A 21705-nucleotide genomic window follows, 5' to 3' on the forward strand; every position below is an offset into this window, starting at 1 on the left:
ATAAGGAGGGACCCCCCTAGGATTATAGATTCAGGAGCCTTAGAGCATATGACCAACATTTCCACCATTTTCTCCTCATACCACCTCTGTTCTGGCAGAGATAGAGTTTTCACAACTGATGGATCACATGTTCCCATTTTTGGGAAAGGGTTTGTTAAGATAATCAATTCCATTTCCCTACCCTCTGTCCTTCATGTTCCTAGACTAGGTACTAACCTTTTATCTGTTAGTAGTTTGATAAAGAATTTGAATTCCTCAATGACTTTCTCTCCGGGTTATTGTGTTTTGCAGGATCTGGATTCAAAGAGGATGACTGAAAGTGGTCGTGAGGTGAATGGAATCTACCTTCTTGATGTGGTTCCTAGTCATCATGTCAGCAGGGATTTTGGGTCAGATTATGCTTTGGCATAATGGGTTAGGGCATTTGTCTTTTACTTATTTTTGTTTCTTGTTTCCAAAGTTATTTGAGTCTTTTAATTTGTCCAATTTGGAGTGTGAATGTTGTCAACTTGGAAAACATTAGGCATTCCTTTAAAGCTAGTAATAAAAGGTGTTCTTCTGCTTTTAATGTTGTTCGTATTAATGTGTGGGGACCATACCATGTTTCTTCTATGAGTGGCTATCAGTACTTTCTTCTTTTTGTGGATGATTTTTCTCGGTACTCTTATAGAATCTTGATGAGATCCCATGATGAGGTGCCATCATTGGTTCGATAGTATCATCAGATGGTGCTAACACAATTTGGGGTATGAGTGAAAGTGTTTAGGTTAGACAATGCCAACGAATATTTTGAAAAAAAAACCCTAGCATCGTATCTATCAGAGCATAGTCCATCAAACTAGTTGTTCATAAACTCCACAAGAGAATGGTGTAGCAAAAAGAAAGAACAGATACATTGTAGAAGTTGCAAGAAGCATGATGATGACCTCTATTATCCTAGTTGGGTTTTGTGGTGATGCAGTTCTCACAACAGTTTTCCTGATTAATCGAGTGTCTTCTCGTATTCTTGGATATAGCACCCTATTCAGCCTTCTTTTTCCTGAGGGGGAGGTGGTTCACATTCCTCTAAGGGTGTTTGGTTGTGTTTGCTTTGTCCATGTACTTGATCCTCACCACTAAAAATTTGACCCGATGGCAAAGAAGTGTGTCTTTCTTGGGTATGCAGAAAACAGAAGGGATATTGTTTCTATGACCCAGCCTTTTGGAGTCGATATGTCACTATGGATGTTACCTTTTTTTATTCCACACATTTCTTCCGGGGGGGTTCTTCTCAAGGGGGGTGTTTTGGGGAAGGAAGTGAGCAATCTATACCACTTCTGGTTTCAGTCCCCTTGTCCACTCCAGTGCCCGACCCTCCTATCTCACCTACTTTACCACCTCCCTTGCGTCCAGTTTCTCAGTGCTTTACACGATAGTGTCTACACCTACACAGGGAGGTTGATTCCATAACAGAAGAACCCACATCACTTCCTATTGACTCTTCGGAGATTCCAGATTCGGTTGGCACTGGCCTAGGTATGCCTCTTGTTTCCTTTGATGTTTTAGTTCCTATTGATATCACTAACCCCATTGCAGATGGCCTTGATCTTCCTATTGCACTCAAAAAAGGGAAGAGAAAGTGTAATACTCATTGCATCTCACATTATCTCTCCTACAATGGACTATCTCCTTACCAGGCCTTTTTTTTTCCCTCGACCCTGTGTCTATACCCAAGGGTGTCAGTGAGGCTCTCTCCAAACCTAAGTGGAAGATAGCTATGCAGGAAGAAATGAAAGCTTTGATTAAGAATCAGATGTGGGAGATTGTGGATCCACCATAAGGCAAGGAGATAGTTGGATGCAGATGAGTTTATACAGTGAAATACAGGGTGGATGGGAGTATAGAAAGGTATGAGGCAAGGCTGGTTGTAAAAGGGTACACTCAAACCTATGGCATAGATTACTTAGAGGCCTTTGCTCCAGTAGCAAAGATGAGCTCAATTTGGATCCTTCTCTCTCTTGTAGCTACATACTCTTGGCCCTTCTTCCAACTTGATGTGAAAAATGTTTTTCTCAATGGCGACCTGCAAGAAGAGGTGTATATGGATCTTCCTGCTGGTTTCTACAATAATATGGAAAAGGAAAATGTATGCAAATTGAAGAAGTCTTTATATGGTTTGAAACAATCACCCAAAGCATGGTTTGACAAGTTTAGAAAATCCTTGGTTGTATTTGTCTGTACTCAGACTTAATCTGTGAAGTGGAGGGGGTCCCTGGTGTCAATTCTGATAGTGTATGTGGATGACATTGTAGTCATAGGAAATGATCTAAGTGAGATTGACAGCTTGAAGAAGAATCTGCACAAAAAAGTATGTTCATCTCACAGAGGAAGTATGTTCTGGAGAGCTGAGGTATTTCTTGGACAATGTGGTGGCAAGATCAAAGCATGGAATCTTCATCTCACGGAGGAAGTATGTTCTGGAGAGCTTAGGTATTTCTTGGACAATGTGGTGGCAAGATCAAAGCATGGAATCTTCATCTCACGGAGGAAATATGTTCTACATCTTTTACAGGAGACAGGGAAACTTGGAACAAAGGCAACTAGTACACCTATTTATTAGAATCATAGGATAAATGCTTCCAAAGGTGAACTGGTGAAGGATGTTGGGAGATATCAGAGATTAGTAGAACGATTACTATACTTATGTATGACAAGACCAGACATCTCTTATGCAGTTAGTGTGGTGAGTCAATACATGCATGGCCTATGAGTTCAGCATTGGGAGGCTGTTGACAGGATACTTGCTTATCTAAAGGGGCACCCAAATAGAGGCATATTGTTTGCTGACCATGGACAATTGAAGGTAGAGACTTACATAGATGCTAACTGGGCAAGGTGTCTAGATAACAAGAGATCTACATTAGGAGTTTGCAATCTTGTTGGAGGTAATCTATTTTCATGAAAGAGTAAGAAACAGCCAGTTGTAACAAGGTCAAGTGTCAAAACTAAATACAGAGCCATGGCGCATGGAGTTTCAGAGCTCATCTGGACCCGTTCCTTGTTAGGGGAGATTAGGATTAAGGCAAAAGAACCTATGATGATATAATGTGACAATCAAGAAGTAATTAACATTGTACACAACCCTGTTCAACCTGATAGGATATAGCACATTGAAGTGGACAAACATTTTATAAGAGAAATGGTGACTTTAAGGGAAGTTTGCTTACCATATGTTGCATCTGATTTGTAGCTTGCAGATGTTCTTACAAAAGGAGTTGCAAGAAACAAGCTGGAGCATGATCTATGCTACCTGGGAATGTGCGATATCAATTCCCAACTTGAGGGGGAGTATTGAGTTATTAGGCAAGTTTCGTTTATTTTCATTTACATAATTCAATTAGGGAGTTATTGGGCCTTAAGCCCATTAGTTTATGTTAAGTTAAGTTATTTCTTTTCAGCTACTTACAAGTAGTTGACCACTAAGGGCATACTTGTACTTGTACATTATTTTTATGAAGTATATAAATTAAAAGGACGGGGGCGGCCAAAATTAATTCCTTTTGGCTTTCTCTGATTGTCTTTTACTTCTTCCCTTCCTTTCTTACTGAAACGTTTCGGCTCCTTTATCTTTCTTCTTTCATAAAGTTTATTTCTAAACAACTATCAAGCTTTTCTACCTAGTTAAAGGAGCGTGTGGTTGGATTTGGATAGGGATGACAATTTTTCCCATTTTCCCAATCCTCAAGGGGACGCACCCCGAATGGGGTAGGGATTGGAATGATTTCTCCCTGGGGACGGGGATGGAAAATTTTTCATCCCATGTTGGCAGGTTCGAGATGGGGATCCCCGCTTGTGTGTATGTATGTATGTATGTATATGTATGTATATTAATGTTTTAAAATATGTTCGAATATATTTAGACCTTTTTTAATAGGATTACAAATTCTAACTATTTTATTTTTAAAATTTTAAATAAAATAAAAAACAAAATAAAAACATTGAAATTAGAAAAAATCACGGGGAGTGGGGATCCTCATGGGGACGTGGACGGAGATAACCTACAAGAACAAGGATAGGGATAGGGGTTTTCACAAGAACGGGTATAGGGAGTGGCTTCCCGTTCCCACCCCACCTCGTTATCATTCCTACATTTGTGAGGTGGGAGTGGGAGACATGGAGATGAGACCTAAGGGAAGGAATTTGTAATTCCAGTCGTTTGGAGGGATCAATTCTGCAATTCCCTGATAGATTTGAATTCCTCATCTCTTAAATCACAAAAAGGACAATAATATGTAACAGCTCACAAAACCATAATTTAATCCCTCTATTTCAACAAAAAAGAAACCTTGTTAATGTCTATTTATATTGATTATATTCCACCTCCCCTACACCGGGTCGCCTGGTTTTCCTTGACCCAAATGGGCATCTGCATCTGTGACCCAATTCATAATTGAGTCGGTTCAGAGTTGAGTTGATCCTGACCCTACCAACACACTAGGTGAGTTAGGGAAAAAACTTTGGCTGTTGGGGGCCAATAGCCTTTGCTGTTGAGAACATTTTTGGGAATGCCATGTTATCATAGAGTGGAGTAAAATAGTAATTGCCTCCTTTTTTTTTTTCAATCATAATGGGCGTGAATTGGTGAACATGTCCAGTCTAAAAATGTTCTCAACAGCATATAGGTTATTGACCAGAAATAGCCAAAGTTACTCGAATTAGGGAGAGTTGATGTCAACTACACGCGAAGAAGGTTTTCCTTTGTTTTATCCTTATTTTACTAAACATGAAGAAACGGTTGAAGCAACCAAAAGCATTCAACCAAAGAATAAGCATTGAGTTGCTTTTCCCTTGGCCATCAACCCCACAATCTCTATTGCCCAAAAAAACCCACAATCTCCCATCAATTACTCCACTCTACTACCTTACAATATTTACAAGTTTGGTTCTAAAACGATTCCGTTCATCATTTTAAATGAAAGCATACTATACCTTCAAAGAAACAACTTTTTTACATTCTTCTCCAAGTCCTTTCTTTGTGTATTCCAAAATCGTTATTTCTTTTCAACTCTAGATCCCTTGATTCACAAGTTTGATTCATTTCTAAAATGAACACTTTTTGACCTCTAAGCAAGGGTCATAATTAACTAATATCGAGTAAACATTTAGATCAATTTCTTTCATTGAAAAGTTGCCTTAAAACATGAGTTACTGAGAGAGAAAAGGAGTAACTCTGTAATTATAGGGGTCATTAAGGAATTAATAAAAAAAACATTTGTGCTTATACACTCAAAGCATTAATCTATATCGAGCTTGTATTGACCGATACAAATCCAAAACGGCCTGATACAGGCTTATATCGGTCTGATGCAAATGAAAAGGAATGAAACACATGCTTTCTGTGTATTCTACATATTGAGCCCTTGCTAAAATGATACATACGTTGACAAAACTTTAAACCTTGGGTATAAAAGTACTCACATGGCGCAACAAGATTCATGCAGCCAGCCCCATATAAACCTACTCATAGGCGAGGTAGCTCGATGGGCTGACCCGACCTATCCCGTCTTAAATCGAGCTTGGATAAAATTTTAAGCTCATAGGCTCGGGCTCTAAAAATCAAGCCTGACTATCCAGGCTCAAGCTTTCCTAAATAAGTCTGGCTCAAGTTCAAGCCCAAGCTTAGACCGATAATATTAGATATTGTAAGCTCTGGAAAGCTCATGGCCGGCTTAAAATAATTGGAGTCACCATCCATTTTTCAGAGGAAATGGTCCCTCATTTTCAGGTTTGAAAAAACGGTTTATTGGCCTTGATAGTGACTCCGTCTCCGCCAAGGAAAGGCACTAAACCGAAAGGCATTGAGTTCAAAGGATTGGGAGAGGGAAGGTGTTAGGCACCCCTCTCTCCAAGCCGCTTAGCAGCCCACTACGAAAGTAATTTAGGCTCAAATTCCGGCAGAAACACGCACTAACGAGATTGTTCAAAGCTCCTAAAATCTGGCAAAAATGTTATCAACTTCGCTGAGAATTGATTTGAGGTGATGTTATCGGGTCTTAGGTACTAATTTCCCTAAGACCCTCTTCTCTCTACTTCTTTTTCTCAATCCAGAGGAAGCTGGGAATGCAAATTCCCCAAGATTTTAGAGCTTTAAGCAACTTAAAACTAAACTAAAAGCAAAAAGACGGTGGAATGAGAGGCTTACCTCTCGTGTACGACCCTGAAACAACTTTCCAGCAACTGAAGGGACTTCAAATGAAAACTTGAACTAGGCAGGAGCTAGGCTAGCGTTTCTGGAGTTGAATCTGGAAAAACAAAATATCAGGTAGGGCTGTTCACGGGTTGGGTTGGGTCGGTTTACTGGGGTTTTCCCAACCGACCTGACCTGGTCGGGTTACCTGAGATGGAAACCAAAACCGACCCAGTGTTAAGCAAAACCGACCTGGTCGGTTTGAGTCGGGATGGGTCGGTTTCGGCTTTGCTCCTGTACAAAAAGGACATAGAAGCCTAGAATGAAATATCTATTCTGAAAACTGAAAACTGAAGTTTTTAAGATATTTTCTGGAAATATATTTAAAACTGAAATATGTATTTTAGAAATATATAATATATATAAACAAAAATATACATACAAATATATTGGAATATATATTTTTTGGAAATATATATCTCTCATATTTCAGAATATATATTTTTTAGATATAGATTTTTTCAGATATTTCAGTTTTTATGCAAAACTGAAATATCTTTATTTAACAGTTTTAAATATAAAATATATTTAAATTAAAACCGAAATGTATATTTAAATAGATTAGGTTTTTCATACAAAACTAAAAACTGAAGTTTTTAAGATATTTTCTGGAAATATATTTAAAACTGAAATATGTATTTTAGAAACATATATATATATATATATATATATATATATATATATATATATATATATAAACAAAAATATACATACAAATATATTGGAATATATATTTTCTGGAAATATATATCTCACATATTTCAGAATATATACATTTCTTAGATATAGATTTTTTCAGATATCTTAGTTTTTATGTAAAACTGAAATATCTTTATTTAACAGTTTTAAATATAAAATATATTTAAATTAAAACCGAAATATATATTTAAATAGATTAGGTTTTTCATACAAAACTGAAGTTTTTTGTGCAAATATATCATCATTAACCGGATTTTTTTTCAAAGCTTAAACTTAAACAAAACACAAATAAAATATATCAACTTGTAACATGCACTAAATTAAAAAAAAAATTAAATAAAAAAATACTAAGCTTTGAATGACTGAAGTTGAGACTTTGAGAATGAGACTTGAGCTTGAGTTGAGAGAATGAGAACTTTGAGAAGATGGGAGTTGGGAGAGCCAAGTTCAAATGATGTCTTGAAGCTGAGACTTGAGAACTTGAAATTTTAAATTTTTTATTCTTGAGTTGAGAGTCAAATTGTATTAGAGAATAGAGATTGTGCTTGAGTTGAGGGGCTAAGGGGGGCGGACCAAGTTAGAATTAGATTAGAAGACAAAAGTTATCAAGAAAATAGAAAGTCAAACTGTTTTATATAAAGAATGATGAAATTTGTATATTTCAAAAAACTTTCTAAGTTCTAATCTAAGTAAAAAATGGCACCTAATTCTAACTATAATTACCTAATTGGTTGCCTATTTGGTGTAAAAGACTATAGAAACTAGGATAGAGACAACTTAGTTAAGTAGGAACTAGAAGACTAGGTTAGGTTGTAATTAGGAATTAGGATAGAGGAAACTTAGTTAAGTAGGAACTAAGTTGGTTCGGTTCGGGTCGGTTTCGGTTTTCACACTAGAAAACCGAAACCGACCCGAACCATCGGTTTATGAATTTGTACAACCCGAAACCGACCGGTGCTTATGAAAACCAGGCCAACTCGGGTTGGGCCTTCTTATGAACAGCCCTAAGATTAGGCTTGAGCTTGGCTTCAAAGATTCTGAGATTTCAAGCAAACTGGGTACGTTACAGGAGTTGGAAAACTCTCCTCCCTCTTCAATCTCAAGTTGAGCCTCTATTTATAGAGAAAAATGAGGGAGATGGGTCAAAAACTCGTCCAATTACAGTGTCTGTAGCTTAGTAGAGTTTTTTCACCAAAATGGGCAAAGATTTTAAAAGGGGTTGCAGTTGACCCTTCTTTCTTTATACAACAAATTTTCTCGATTTTGGGTGGTTTCCCAAGGGTTTTGTGCATCCAACGAGGGATTGGGGCGTGCTAGACGTTGCAGCCCCGTATTTGGGGCTGACAGTAGCAAAAAATGTAAATTTGAAGAACTTTTAAATGTCATTTTGTCTTTTCTTGATTTTAAGTAGGGGTTTGTTTGGCATTTTGGGTTTTTTTAAGCCTATTAGGCTCAAAATCACTGGTCCAGGTGTCTTAATGGGGTTAAGTAAGGATCTGGCGTCAGTCCCCACCCACTTAAGATCCTAGGCTGGACAGCTGATGTGGCAGTTCAATTGGGTGCGTCAAAAAGGTATATCTCTAGTTTAATGGTCAAACGGATGAATTTGGTAATGAAATTTGGTGCGTTGGGGTTTTTTGGGTCTCTTAACACAGTGGTGAGGTCTGATTGGACAAACGGGGTTGGGAAGATTAAGATCTGTGGCTGATAAGTTCAGATCAATAAGATTTGTTGAAATATAATCTTTATTTGATGAAGGGTCAAACGAGGGAATTTTGGAATGAAATTTGGTGAATTGGCATTTTCAAACATCCCAAATCGGATGAAAGTGACAGATCTTTGATCAGAGGTATGGATTGACTAATTTTGTTCAGATCATGGTCTTAGCTTATGGTTTTTAATCAACGAAAGGGCCCATAATAGAATCTTGCTTTTTCAACGGTCAAATGGAGGTGTTTAGTCGTCACATTTGACGTGATGAAATTCTTTGGGTCACTAAACATGGTGGTGGAGTCTGATTGGTCAGATAAGGCTTGGATGATGGAGGTTTGTGACAGGTGAGGTTTTGATTAATAAGATTCGCCAAAACAGAATCCAGGCTTGACGTTAGGTCGAATGAATTTTGGGATAAAGTTTGGTGGGTAGGTATGGATTGAGATTATGAGGCTGTTGGAAGGGTTTGATCATGTTAGGTGTGTACAGATCACAAGTTTTAGGTTCGATGAGCGTCATAGTGTTATATGCATCGAAATGGGATCTCTAATGGATGATTGGCTAAATCCAGGAATTTGGGCTTGAAATTTTGCGTGATTGGTTGTTTGAGGATTTTGTTTCACGTGATGGATTTTGATCAGGGATCAGGTGGCATAATCAAGATCATCAAAAGGGAAACAAGTAGATTTGGAGGTGGATTTATGGGCATTTGGGCAAAAAAATTGGTTTCTTAGGGTTTAGGCATGTTTTAAAGTGATTAGTGTGGTCCAATCAGGCATCCTGAATGTAGAAGATGGGTCAAAGAAGGGACCGAGCAAAAATTGGGTGCTAACAGATATATAATAGAAATATAATATATGCTAACAATACATAATATATATTATAATAATAAAATTAATAGCAAAAAAAGTATTACATATATTGAATGTATAAAATATTATATAATATGTAATATACTATTAATAATATATAATAATATATTATAAAATACCTATCAAAGTCGAGCTTCAAGCTCAAGCCTAGGCTTCGGACTGAAGGAAGGTTAGGATCTATCATATGGATGTCCGAACAATGCTAGATGGCTGGACAAATTTTCAAAAATTTTTCTTTAACCTTTTGGGAATCGTATTCCCTGTTTTAGAAAAAAATTGCATTTTTCCAAGATTGATCTTGCACTAAAACTGGACCAGATTTGAAACCAAACAAGAGGAAGATGTATACATGATACGAATTCCACAAATGTAGCTCCCAAGTTGCTATTTCACACCCAAATCAAATCTCAAAACCAGCTTCCACTGAAGATGGCATAGCTTGAAGTTAAACCCGGTTCAGCAACGCAGTTTTTCAGCAAAACTGCAATCCAATAACTTGAATCAAACTAGGGAGGTGAGCACGAATTTTCTCTATATTTTTCTTGAAAAAATCAGAGAAAGAACTGATCAAGATCAGTCCCAAAAACTGAGATCGAACTAGGGTTTCTTGGGCGGCAAGAGGAGAAGAGAGAATGTAGAATTCGCAAAGTGGTATGAAGCAGTTCGATTTCTTCTTCTTTTATTCTTTATGGAGCACCTCTCCTAATCGAATTAGGAGGTATATCCAAATCTTCATTTGGATCTGGACTCTATCAAGAGATAGATCTTATCCTCTTAAGAGAATGGGTGCGCCATACCCATATTCGCCCATGTCACATGACAGCTTAAGCAGTCTTGTGGCATCTTGATTAATCATATTAATCATGGGCTTTAGGCCCATTAGCTATGTGGCTCACGACCCAAGAGTGTTGTTGGCCCTTTTAGGTTTGATTTGTATGGCGTGGGACCCCACAATGAAATCACTACTAAACGCAGTGAACCCCTGAGCACATCACTATGGGTTCAAATTGGGCCCAACATTTACAATTAAATGATCATTGAATACAACCATCGTATGAAGACCCAAGGATAATAGACTTAAGTGAGATATAGCCCATCAGGTAATCAGCCCTTAAAGGTCTCTTACACTTAACCTCTTAGCCCACAATGATCAAACACTGCTTAACAGAGAAAGACCTATCCCCTGACTGCAAGGTGGAATGTTACACTCTCTGCTCAGATGGATCCTGGGAATTAAAACCTTTTGCAAACACTTTTCTTAAAACATAATGTATATATATATATATGATATAAATATATTTTGCAAAACCAAATCTAAAACACGGTTCAAATCCACTACCGGAAGTTTAGATTTTCATAAGAGAGAGTGCAGTCTCAATCATTCACTTTGTCTAACAAAGGGGTGATCCTATCACTACGATCACCCACTTAAGTGAATTCTCGAACTGCTCTAACATACCCAGGTTTTGACCCACAAAGAATCTCACTGATTGGCATACCAAAGATAGCCTAATCCAACACCTAGTGGAATCCCATAATCAAGTCTAGGGGTTATGCGTAACTTTTCAATTTTGTCCATCAATCTCCAACATATAGGGCATAACTGGAAAATGGTTTGAGTTCAATGTTTTAACTAAACACACACTATATGTGCTTCGGGTTTAACCCTAGTAGACGAGACAAGATGCTCAAACTTCTTTGGTAGCACATCAATGTTAGCCTTGGCAGGATAAACTCCCCAAGTTTTTCCAACAGCTGAGAACATTCTAAACTAACACGAGTCTCATAAGTGTCCAGTTTAAGGGGTAATTTAACAAAAACATATCAATAACAACATGAAACAATAATGTACTTTTATTCATTTACAATAAATGTATTTATACATCAATCTGATTGGAGCTAAGGGCATTCACTAGCTTAATAATTTTTTGTTTATAAAGAGGCAAAGCCTAGCCCAGTCCATGAATAGGTCTAGCCCCATATAATTGGGATAAGGCTTGGTTGATTGTTGTATTGAAGATGACGATGAGAATGAGGCATGAAATTATTCGCACGGTGGCTACATTTCATCAATATATAAGCTGGTAAGTTATAAAATGGGCAAAGTGAAGCCGATAACTTAATAACCAAACTAAGTTTAAACTAAAGCTATTATTATATAATGTGAATGATGGCCATAAATGTAACAACAAATAAAAAGTAAGTTTTGTTGGCATAACAACCGCTATATCTAATTACTTTATGGACGACCATGACTTTTTAGCATTTCAGTACTTCTTTCCCAAGGTTTTCAAAATTGAATCGGATCGAACGGTCGGACGGAAAAATCGGGAATCAATCATCTAACCGGTTCCGTTTTCTCCCAAAATTGTTTTTTTTCTCAAAACCATTGATTTTGATCAGCAAACCGCTGAACCAGTTGATTAATTGTTCGAACGGTTTTGACTGTTTTTCAATTTTTTTATTATTTTTTTTGTTAGAACGGGCTGGTCATTCGGGTTGAACGGTCGGACCGTTCAAACCGGTAACCGGACCCCTGACCGGTTTGGTCACCGGTTCATTTTTAAAAACCATGTTCTTTCCTACTACAACCTAAAAGGGTATCGGACTCCCTTCCTTTTTCTCAAAAAAAAAAAAAAGAATCTAAGGCTATGTTGGGTTTGAAGGAAAAGGTGGAAAAACCCATACAAGGTTTGTAAAAGTTTTCTTACCTTTTCCTACTTTTCCTTCAAACCAAACACACCCTAAAGGAAACCCTTTACTCTGTATTTGGATACTATTTTTTCTTTGAGTTAGAACAATTCCATTTGGGAAAGTTGGAAACAAAGGAGAGAAAAAGTGAGGAGAGAGAGAGAGATTGGCTCGAATGTAAAGGGTATTCTTGTCTCTCCATGAGTTTGATAGTATTACCTCTCATATTACTCTTCAAACTAACTAACCAAATGGTTAATTTCTCTTATGTTGGACCCAGTCAACTACAACTACTATTCTGATACATAAAACTTGGTTCTGACAATATGCTCTGCTCCCACATCCGCCCACTCCATCCTGCTTCTAAGTAATAATTCTAGAATAAAAGGGGTTGTGATCTAATGAGGTCCCCACCTGATGGCAGGGATTTTAGTGCTAATATATGGTTGATGATTCTAATCTGATGGCAGAAGAGGGACCCCTCACGTAGGGCGCCCCTTATTGAATAAAAGATTAACAAATAAACAAATTACTAGTATTATATTATACAAAATACCCTTGGAAATTTTGGAGAATAATTCTATGGCAGTATGGCTAGAATGGGACAGCAGAAATGGGAGCCACATGGTAGGTGGACTGCCCTAGCCTTAATTTCTCTTTTCATGTCTGAACCTGTAGGGCATCTAATTTTACCCAAAGAAGGGAAAATGTATGATATTAGCAAAGAAGAGAAAATGTCTACCTTTGGGAAATATTTGATGATGCAGTCGGAATCTTTCTTTCTCAATGGGTAGCTCCAATTTTCCAAGCAAATAAGTCATCCAAATAAATGCCTCCAATTAATCTACAAAACCCATTAGAAGATTCAATCATGTATTATAACAAACCTAGCTGGCCCCATTAAATTAAATGTGGAAATCAATCACCATTAACCAAGCCTTCGGCAGCTGCCAACCACAAACCAAATGATGTAACCTAGATGCACCTCATCAACATCTCTACTGAGATTATATTGTGATATTTCTAAGGTAAGGCTAGAGTTTGGTTATCAGCCTCTTTATTAGTTTTCCCTTAGGTTGTGTTTGGTTGCAATGCGAATTTATTTGTATTGGTGTAAAATCATAGTAGTGTAAATGATTTTGGTGCAAATTATAATTTATTTTTATTTTAAAAATTACCTTATTTTGTTTGATTGCTGATGGTGCGCGATCTGGTCACTCCTAGTTGGCAGTGGCTGCGCTCCTATTTGGCGACAGACAAGAGGTGCCTATGAGGAAAAAGACGATGGATCCCGGGGGGCTCACCCGGCGGGAACACTCCGATGTTTAAGTTAGTAACCGGATTGAAAGTTGGGAGAGAAAGAGAGAGTTGCAGAGAAATTAGAGCTAGGGTGACGATCACACAATACCTTCGCCCCTGGGGGTCTGGGTCCTTATATACTGGTCTTCTGACATGTCAGGTGCAACCGCCTCCAAATCCCTGCAGCGGCAATCTACTGTCAAATAACGGCTTAGAGTGGCTGGCCGTTATCTGTCAGAGTTGCGCTGGCGGGCAAAGGTGATCGCTGCAGAGTACGGTCCTACCAGATAAGAAACAACCTTCAGGGTTGGCAGGCACGATGCCGCCTGGCGAGAAACGTGGGTGCAGTCTGGCAGGTACGGTTGTCAGGCAGAAAATCTCCTACGATACGCCGAGCTGCTCTGCAATGAGCTACAAAACATTGAGCTGTCGGTGATGCGCCAAGGTGCTTCTTCGAGGCGGGTCCCTGAGCCTACTTAAGTTTAGGCAAGAGCGAGCTTATCCTAGTCAATGGGCTGACGAGCTTAACCCGAGGTGTCTTCAGCTCAGGGTGCTCCCTACTTGGGAGAGTCTTAGCTCGGGGTGCTTCCTACTTGGGAGTCTTAGCTCAGGATATCGGAGTATTATCTTGTAGCGAGCTGCCACTTTCGGCGGGCTGTTAGGCTGGGTCAACGAGCTTCGTTACGCTGATTTGTACCGAGCTCGTTATGCTGAGCTGTCACTTATGTCGAGTCATGTCCACGTGTCCCCTTATTATGAGGTCGGGCCAAATCACCATCCATCAATTTCCCCCCACTCCCCGGGCCAAGGGTCCTGACCTGGTGTGGGGAGTTTATGACGTGACGGGTGGATTTGGCTCGAAGTCTAGGTCGTCTAGCCAAATAGTTCACTAGTCGGACCAGTTTGCTCCTGGGCTCAATCAAGGATAACCCGGGTTGCGTAGAGTTCATGCGCGGACGTTATACGATCTATAGACTCCGCGGACACCAAAAAAATGCACTAAATTGATTTCACCTCGGGGTCGCGCAGCCGGTTTTCTTGAGAGTCGTTGGATCGTCCTAATCTTGATCATTGATTCTCGAATGTAACGGCTATATTAAGGGGGGACCCGAGTCATTTTCTCCACCATAAGTTCACTAGCGTTCACTCTGAGGTCACGCTTAAACTCCTTAGATCGGGTTCTCCAGCTCGTTAGCTTCCCAGTTCGGTCGTTTTCCCTTGGTGAGTTTCCCTAGCTCCTCTTTTTTACTGTTCATTTCGTAGTTATGTCAAACCATAGCTTCGACAGTCTTCTAGATGAGCCCGAGGTCGGTACCTCGGCTCAAGTAGGTGTCTCTGAGGCACAGTCGACCTATGAGACACGGGAGGCCTCGGATAACCCAGCGTCCACCTTTTATCAAGTTCGGGTACCGGACAAGTTCGGTCCCTCTGTAGATAGACTTAGGGCCCTGATACGTCAGTATAACCTTCCGAATGAGTATACCTATAACCTTTCCGCAGGCAACTTCTCTTGGGAACACGGTCATGACGAGATCGTGATTTTCGGAGAATAGCTCGCGGCTGGACTCCGTCTTCCTCTGCACCCCCTAATCATAGAGGTCTTGAAGTCTTTTAACGTCACCATAGTCCAACTTCACCCGAACTCCATTCGAAATGTGGTCGGGACAAGTTCTCTCTGCTTCGACTACGCCCGACCCCTCGATCTCGACATTTTCTCCTCCATCTTATCCATAAAGAAGAATACCTCTAGTGTTCTCCCCGAGCATAGAAGGGCCTACTACTTGTCCCCTCGCCTGGGCTATAAGTTGTTGCCCAAGCTTCCTAGTAAAATCCCGGCTTGGAAACAAGATTATTTCGTAGTCCGCAATTCCGTGGGGTGGCCCTTTCCTACTCATTGGATGGTGACAGTTCAGGACTTCGGTATTAGGTTGGACTTGAAAACAAGAGAGATGCTCCAATCTTGGGCAGAGCTCGGGTTCGACTACAAGCACTATATCACCGAGGATAAGCTCATACAAGCCGGCTTGAGCCCTGATAGGTCATTTTGGCCTAGAGTTAGTATCTTACCTTAATAGTTGTCATCTCTTTTTGATAATGTTTTCTAATGTCAAGCTTTGTTGCAAGCCCCATGGAGCAGCTCAGCGCGGACAAGCTCTTCAGGAAAATGAAGGGAAAGAAGAAGCGGGCTGTCAAAAGAGCTCACGTTGAATCTTCACGGCCTCCTACTCCCGAGCCTGAACAACATTCTGGTGCCCCGGTGATTGATTTAGAGGAACCGGAGAAGGCCCCACCTCATGAGTCTGAGACAACTGCGGGACCTGCTCCTAAGACAGCTGTTACTACTTCGGGGAAAGGGGGATCAGCCCAAAGTATTCTGAATCCGCAATATAGCCTTCGCAAGAGCAAAGGGGTTGTGTGTGCCGAGGAGGTCTCCAACTGGGCCGAACTATCGCCTGCTCAGCTCGGAGCTCTAGCAGCTACCCACTGCATGGTGGTAAGTCTTGTTTAAACTTCAATTTCTGCATTTGTAGCCATACTAGTGTTAACTGGCACTCTTGGCAGGTGAACAACACCGTGCACGCCCTGACTCTCGAATCTGAGATGCATCTGAAGCGGGCTCTAGCCGCCGAGAGCTCGTCCCTTGAGGCCCATGTTGAGCTGAAATTAGCTCGCGGCCAGATCCACCGGCTAGAGGGCGATGTGCTAGCTCAGAAAGAGTTAATCAAGTCGTTGATGTCAGAGGAGGAAGACCTGCTGCACAAGGTGGAAATCCTTGAGACAGATAAAAGAACTCTGGAGCACCAGGTAGAGAACCTCGAGGCCAACGTCAAGGAGCGAACTGAGATTCTTCTCCAGTCCATGGATGAGGCCAAGGTCAAGGCTGTCAAAGACTACAAGAACTCGGAAGAGTTTGATGGGGCATTAGTGGAGGCCTACTGTAAACGAGCCCGCATCGAGTACGAAAACGAGCCCGAAGTCGGAGCAAGTTCGTAGTCAAGCCCATTTCACAACTTAAGCCCAACTCGCAGAAGTACCTTGAAGCAGCCCAAGTTTTAAAGCAGCCCAACTCGAATTCAAGAGTCAAGAGTCCAAATCTCGAATGTAATCTCCAAGGAGAGAGTCTTATCAGATCTAAAGTCTTGAATGTAATCCTAGAGAGATAAGAAGATTGAAATTAGATCATTAGATAGGATAGGATTAGTTCAAAGAAGATCAAGACTCCCTAAAGATAAGATGATCTCCTAGAAGGAGTTGGAAAACAGCCCTCTCCTTTGGCTATATAAAGAGGGGGGCAAACCAGCTCTAGCATCACTCACTCTCATATCCAAGAGATCATCAAGAAGACCAAGAAGCTCAAGAAGGCAGTTCGGTTATGGAGAAGAAAAGCATGGAGATTGCGCAGATCATGAGCAGCTAAGCTTCTTTTTTTGGTTCAAGCGGGGAGGTTCGATTGTGTCATTGTGAGGTCCTGTAGTTAATTTATTTTCTTGCTTTCTAATTCAAGTATTCATTGATTCTTGTGCATATTTTTATTGGATGTTGACGTTAATTAGTTTGACAAACTGAATTAATGTTGATTTTCCTACGGCTATCCATGATTTCGGTGATCCGTAATTGTCACGAATAATGGTGCAAGTAGCAATTAGGTTGATATCTTTTTGGGTCAATTGTTTGTGACAGCCTTTGACCAATGTTTTAACATGGTTCAACTTAAAGGAATCGATGGAACAAGATTCAATAATTGTAGCTATCTCAACTATTGTTATTTTAGTTTAACTGTTTTCACAAATCTTAATGCTATCACTGTTTAATATGGACGCTATCGTACCCAGTTGAGTGGTGATAAGTGTTGATCGAATGCTGGGTTTGGTCAACTGAATTAGGAAAACACAAGGTTTATTATGGCTATCCTAATAAATCTAACGTTAAATGCTTGAATTGCAAGAATGCTGAATTGTATCTAGGATCGATGGCCAATCGATTCAACCTGAACCCTTGAACCAGAATTCGGTAAGACTGATTTTTCTCTTGTTCGTTTAGTTTGTTATTGCTTTCTTATTCTTTTAAATTTTAGTTATTAAATTTTCCACTCAATTACTTTATCCATTCGGCTAAGAGATTACTGATTTGCTCCATGTGGGATTCGATCTAGCACCACTATTACTACAAATATCTTATTGTGGGACTAGTACTAATCTTGAGGGCTTCGACAACCCATCAGAGGTTAATGCCACCGACCCGACTGGTACTTCCGCGGAGGCTTCGGGCAAGAGTGACGAGTCCCCCAAGTAGTTCGAGTAGTCTTTGTATTTTGAGCCTACGAGCTCAGCATTTTTTGTTTCTTCTATCCTTGTAATGAACTGTAGAGTTAATGAAATACACTTTTTCTTGCCAAGTGTCGTGCAATTACCTTATTCCTGATCGCAAATTAAGGATGTAATTTTCCCTGAACTGTTAAGCCATCGAGCTAGATGACCAAAGTGGGGGTTTCTTTAGCGGTTACCCCGAACTGTCACTTTGGGGCAATTTCACGAGGTGTACACCAAAGTGAACGACATTGTAGGGTGCATGCCTGACCTGTCTGTGCATTGGTTACTTCGCCTATGTCAAATTGTCTGATATGCCCGAGCTATCATAGGTGTTCATACCCGAGTTGCCTATACTTTAGGCATTTTAGAGTACTTTGCCCATGCGAAAGAGGCGACTAGGTCTTTTGTGGTGTCGAGGTCTTTTGTAAGCTCGGCGTTTTAGCCCTTAGGCTGGGGGAGCGACTTATAGTCCACTCTCTTCTGGAGCTCGCCCATGCCAAAGAGGCGACTGGGTCTTATAGTGTCAAGGTTCTTTTGTTAGCTCGGTACTTTAGCCCTTAGGCTTTGGGAGCGACTTGTGGTCCACTCAGCTTAGCAATTACAGGTAATATTGCCCTAAGTTGACAATATTCCATGCCCGAGGTATCTGCTTCCCTTTTTGGGTTTCGAGCTCATACGTTCCTTCCCCGAGCACCCGCTTTACTCGGTAGGGTCCTTCCCAATTTGGCCCGAGCTTACCAACATCGAGCTCAAGTACCATGACTTTACGAAGAACCAGGTCACCAACGCGGAGGTTTTGCTTCTTGACCCTGGTGTTATAATACCGAGCTACTCTCTACTGGAAGGTTGCGGTCCTAATGTATGCGAGGTCCCGTACCTCATCAAATAGGTCGAGGTTGGTGCATAGCTCATCCTTATTTGCTTCGTCGTTGTATGCTTACAGGCGTAGTGTAGGGACCTCGATCTCGGTTGGGATGACTACCTCTGTCCTGTAAATGTGGTTGAAGGGAGTCTCACCCGTCGCGGTCTTCACAGTGGTTCGGTAAGCCCATAGTATGCTGGGTAGTTCGTCTACCCACCGTCCTTTAGCTCGGGTTAGGCGGGCCTTCAGTCCGCGGAGAATGACCCTGTTTGTGACTTACGCTTAACCATTTGCTTGAGGGTGCACCACCAAGGTGAAATTTTGTTGTATCCCCATGTCTTTACACCAGTTCTGGAATTTGATGTCCTCGAATTATTTGCAGTTGTTAGAGATGAGTACTCGGGGTAGTCCGAAACGACAAACTATATTCTTCTAGAAGAAGTTCTGCACACTTCACGCTGTGATCGTTGTAAGAGGTTCGGCCTCCACCCACTTAGTGAAATAATCAACTGCTACCGCTAAGAACCTCCTCAGTCCTATCACTGGTGGAAACAGTCCGAGTATATCGATCCCCCATTGTGCGAAGGGCAATGGGCTGGTGAGGTACTTGAGGTCGGTAGCGGGTTGGTGGTGGATGTTGGCGTGCTTTTGACACTTGTCACACCTTCTAACGAACTCAATCGCATCTGCCTTCATCGTTGGCCAATAATATCCCTATCGTAGCGCCATCTGGAAGAGAGCCCTGCCCCCCATGTGTCCGCTGCACAAACCCTCATGAGTGTCGTGAAGTACGAGCTCGAATTCAGAGGGTCGTAAGCAGCACAGAAAGGGAGCGTGTAGGATCATCGATACAGTCGTTCGTCTATCATGACGTATTTGGCTGCTTGACGCTCTACCCTTCTAGCAGCGTTACGATCTGCATGGAGGGTCCCGCGTAGTAGGTAGCTCGCGAGTGGATCATCCCAGCTCGGCTCTACTTGTACGACAGGAGCAACCTCCTCTACCCCCCCCCCTCCGAGAATACTAGGCCGAGGCAGGTTCTCTATGCACACGGTTCTCATGGTGTTGTTGCTTGTGCTGGCTAATCGGGACAGGGCATCGGCCTTAGCATTCTCGGATCTTGGGATTTGCTTGATGAAGTAGGACTGGAAGTTTAGCAGAGCCTCTCTGACTTTAGCTAAGTAAGCGACCATGGTTGGCTCGCAAGCTTCATATTCGCCGACGACCTAGTTGACCACGAGCTGGGAATCGCTGCAGATAATGATGTGCTTAGCTTTTACTTCATTCTCTAGGGCTAGCCCGACTATCAACACCTCATACTCCGCTTCATTGTTGGACGCAGCAAAATCGAAGCTTAGTGTATACTCCAATTTCACACCACTTGGCCCGTACAAAATGATTCCAGCACCGCTACCCTACTGATTTGACGAACCATCTACATGGAGGATCCAGGGCTTCTCATCCCAGGTCGGGTTTGGTCTGACCAGGAGAGAGGCCACGCTGGTTGAAGCTTTCTCGTTGTGCTCGGGCTCGTCCGACCTGGGGACTTCGGTGTTGAAAGTGCATTCAGCGACAAAGTCAACTAAGGCTTGGGCCTTAATAGCAGTTCGCGGTTTGTACTAGATGTCATACTCGTTGTGTTCGATGGCCCACTTCGTCAACCTATCGGAGACCTCGGGCTTGAGCAAAACTTGCCTCAAAGGCTTATTGGTGAGGACGACGATCATATGAGCTTGGAAGTACAGTCAAAGTCTCTGAGCTGCAACAACTAGCGCATACGCCAACTTTTCAAACTCTAGATACCTCATCTTTGCTTCCTACAACACTTTGCTAACATAATAGATGGGTCGTTGGACCCGATCTACTTCTTTTATCTGTACCGAGCTCACTACCTCGTCACTCGCGGAGAGGTACAGATCCAAATTATCACACTCCTCGGGTCGGGTTAACACCGGGATGCTAGCGATGTACCTTTTGAGCTCATCGAAAGTGAGTTGGCATTCTTCGGTCCATTCGAAGTCCTCGCTTCTTTTAATTGCCTTAAAAAAGGGCAGGCAGTGATCTGCCGACTTAGACATGAAGCGGCTCAGAGTAGCTATGTGGTCATTCAACCTCTGAACCTCCTTCAATTTCCGGGGTGGTCTCATATCTAAGATGGCCTTAATTTTATCAGGGTTGGCCTCAATAACACGTCGGTTGACGATGTAACCTAAGAATTTACCTAAGGTGACACCGAAAGCACGCTTGTTCGGGTTTAATTTCATGTTAAACTTGCACAAATTTTCAAAAACATAATGTAGATCTTTTATTAAATCATTCGAAAACTGGGTTTTGACGACCATGTCGTCTACATAGCACTCTACTTTTTTGCCGATCAATGGCTCGAACAATCGATTTACAAGTCTTTGAAAAGTAGCCCCGACATTTTTCAACCCAAAGGGCATGACCTTGTAGCAGTACAGACCTAGCTCGGTTATGAAGGCCATTTTTTCCTCATCGGCAGGGTCCATTCTAATCTAGTTGTAGTCCGAATAAGCATCCAAGAAGCTCTACAACTCAAGCCCTGAGTTGGCGTCCACCAAACGGTCGATTTTGGGAAGAGGGAAGCAGTCCAACGGGCAAGCTCGATTCAGGTCGGTATAATCGACGCACATGCGCCATTTACCGTTGGCCTTTTTTACCAAAAACAGGGTTGGCTACCCAACTCGGGTAATGGACCTCCCTGATGAAATCGGCTGCGAGGAGCTTCCCAACCTCCTCTTCAACTGCTCTCCAACGCTCTGGGGCTAGCCTACGTTTCTTCTGTCTAATGGGCCTAACAACAGGATCATTGTTCAGTTTGTGAGTGATGATTCTAGGGTCTATACCGGGCATCTCTGTCACGGACCATGCAAAAACATCTAAATTTTTAAGTAGAAAGCTTACCAGCTGAGATCGTAGAGGCTCCCAAATTGAAGCATCGATCTGGAGAGTCCAAGCTGGATCGTCTGTCGAAGTAGGTACAGCAATCGTCTCTTCTATGGGCGTAGCTCG

This window comes from Nelumbo nucifera, chromosome 1 (genome assembly GCF_055504915.1).
Source record: "Nelumbo nucifera cultivar China Antique chromosome 1, China Antique-T2T, whole genome shotgun sequence".
NCBI lineage: Eukaryota > Viridiplantae > Streptophyta > Magnoliopsida > Proteales > Nelumbonaceae > Nelumbo > Nelumbo nucifera.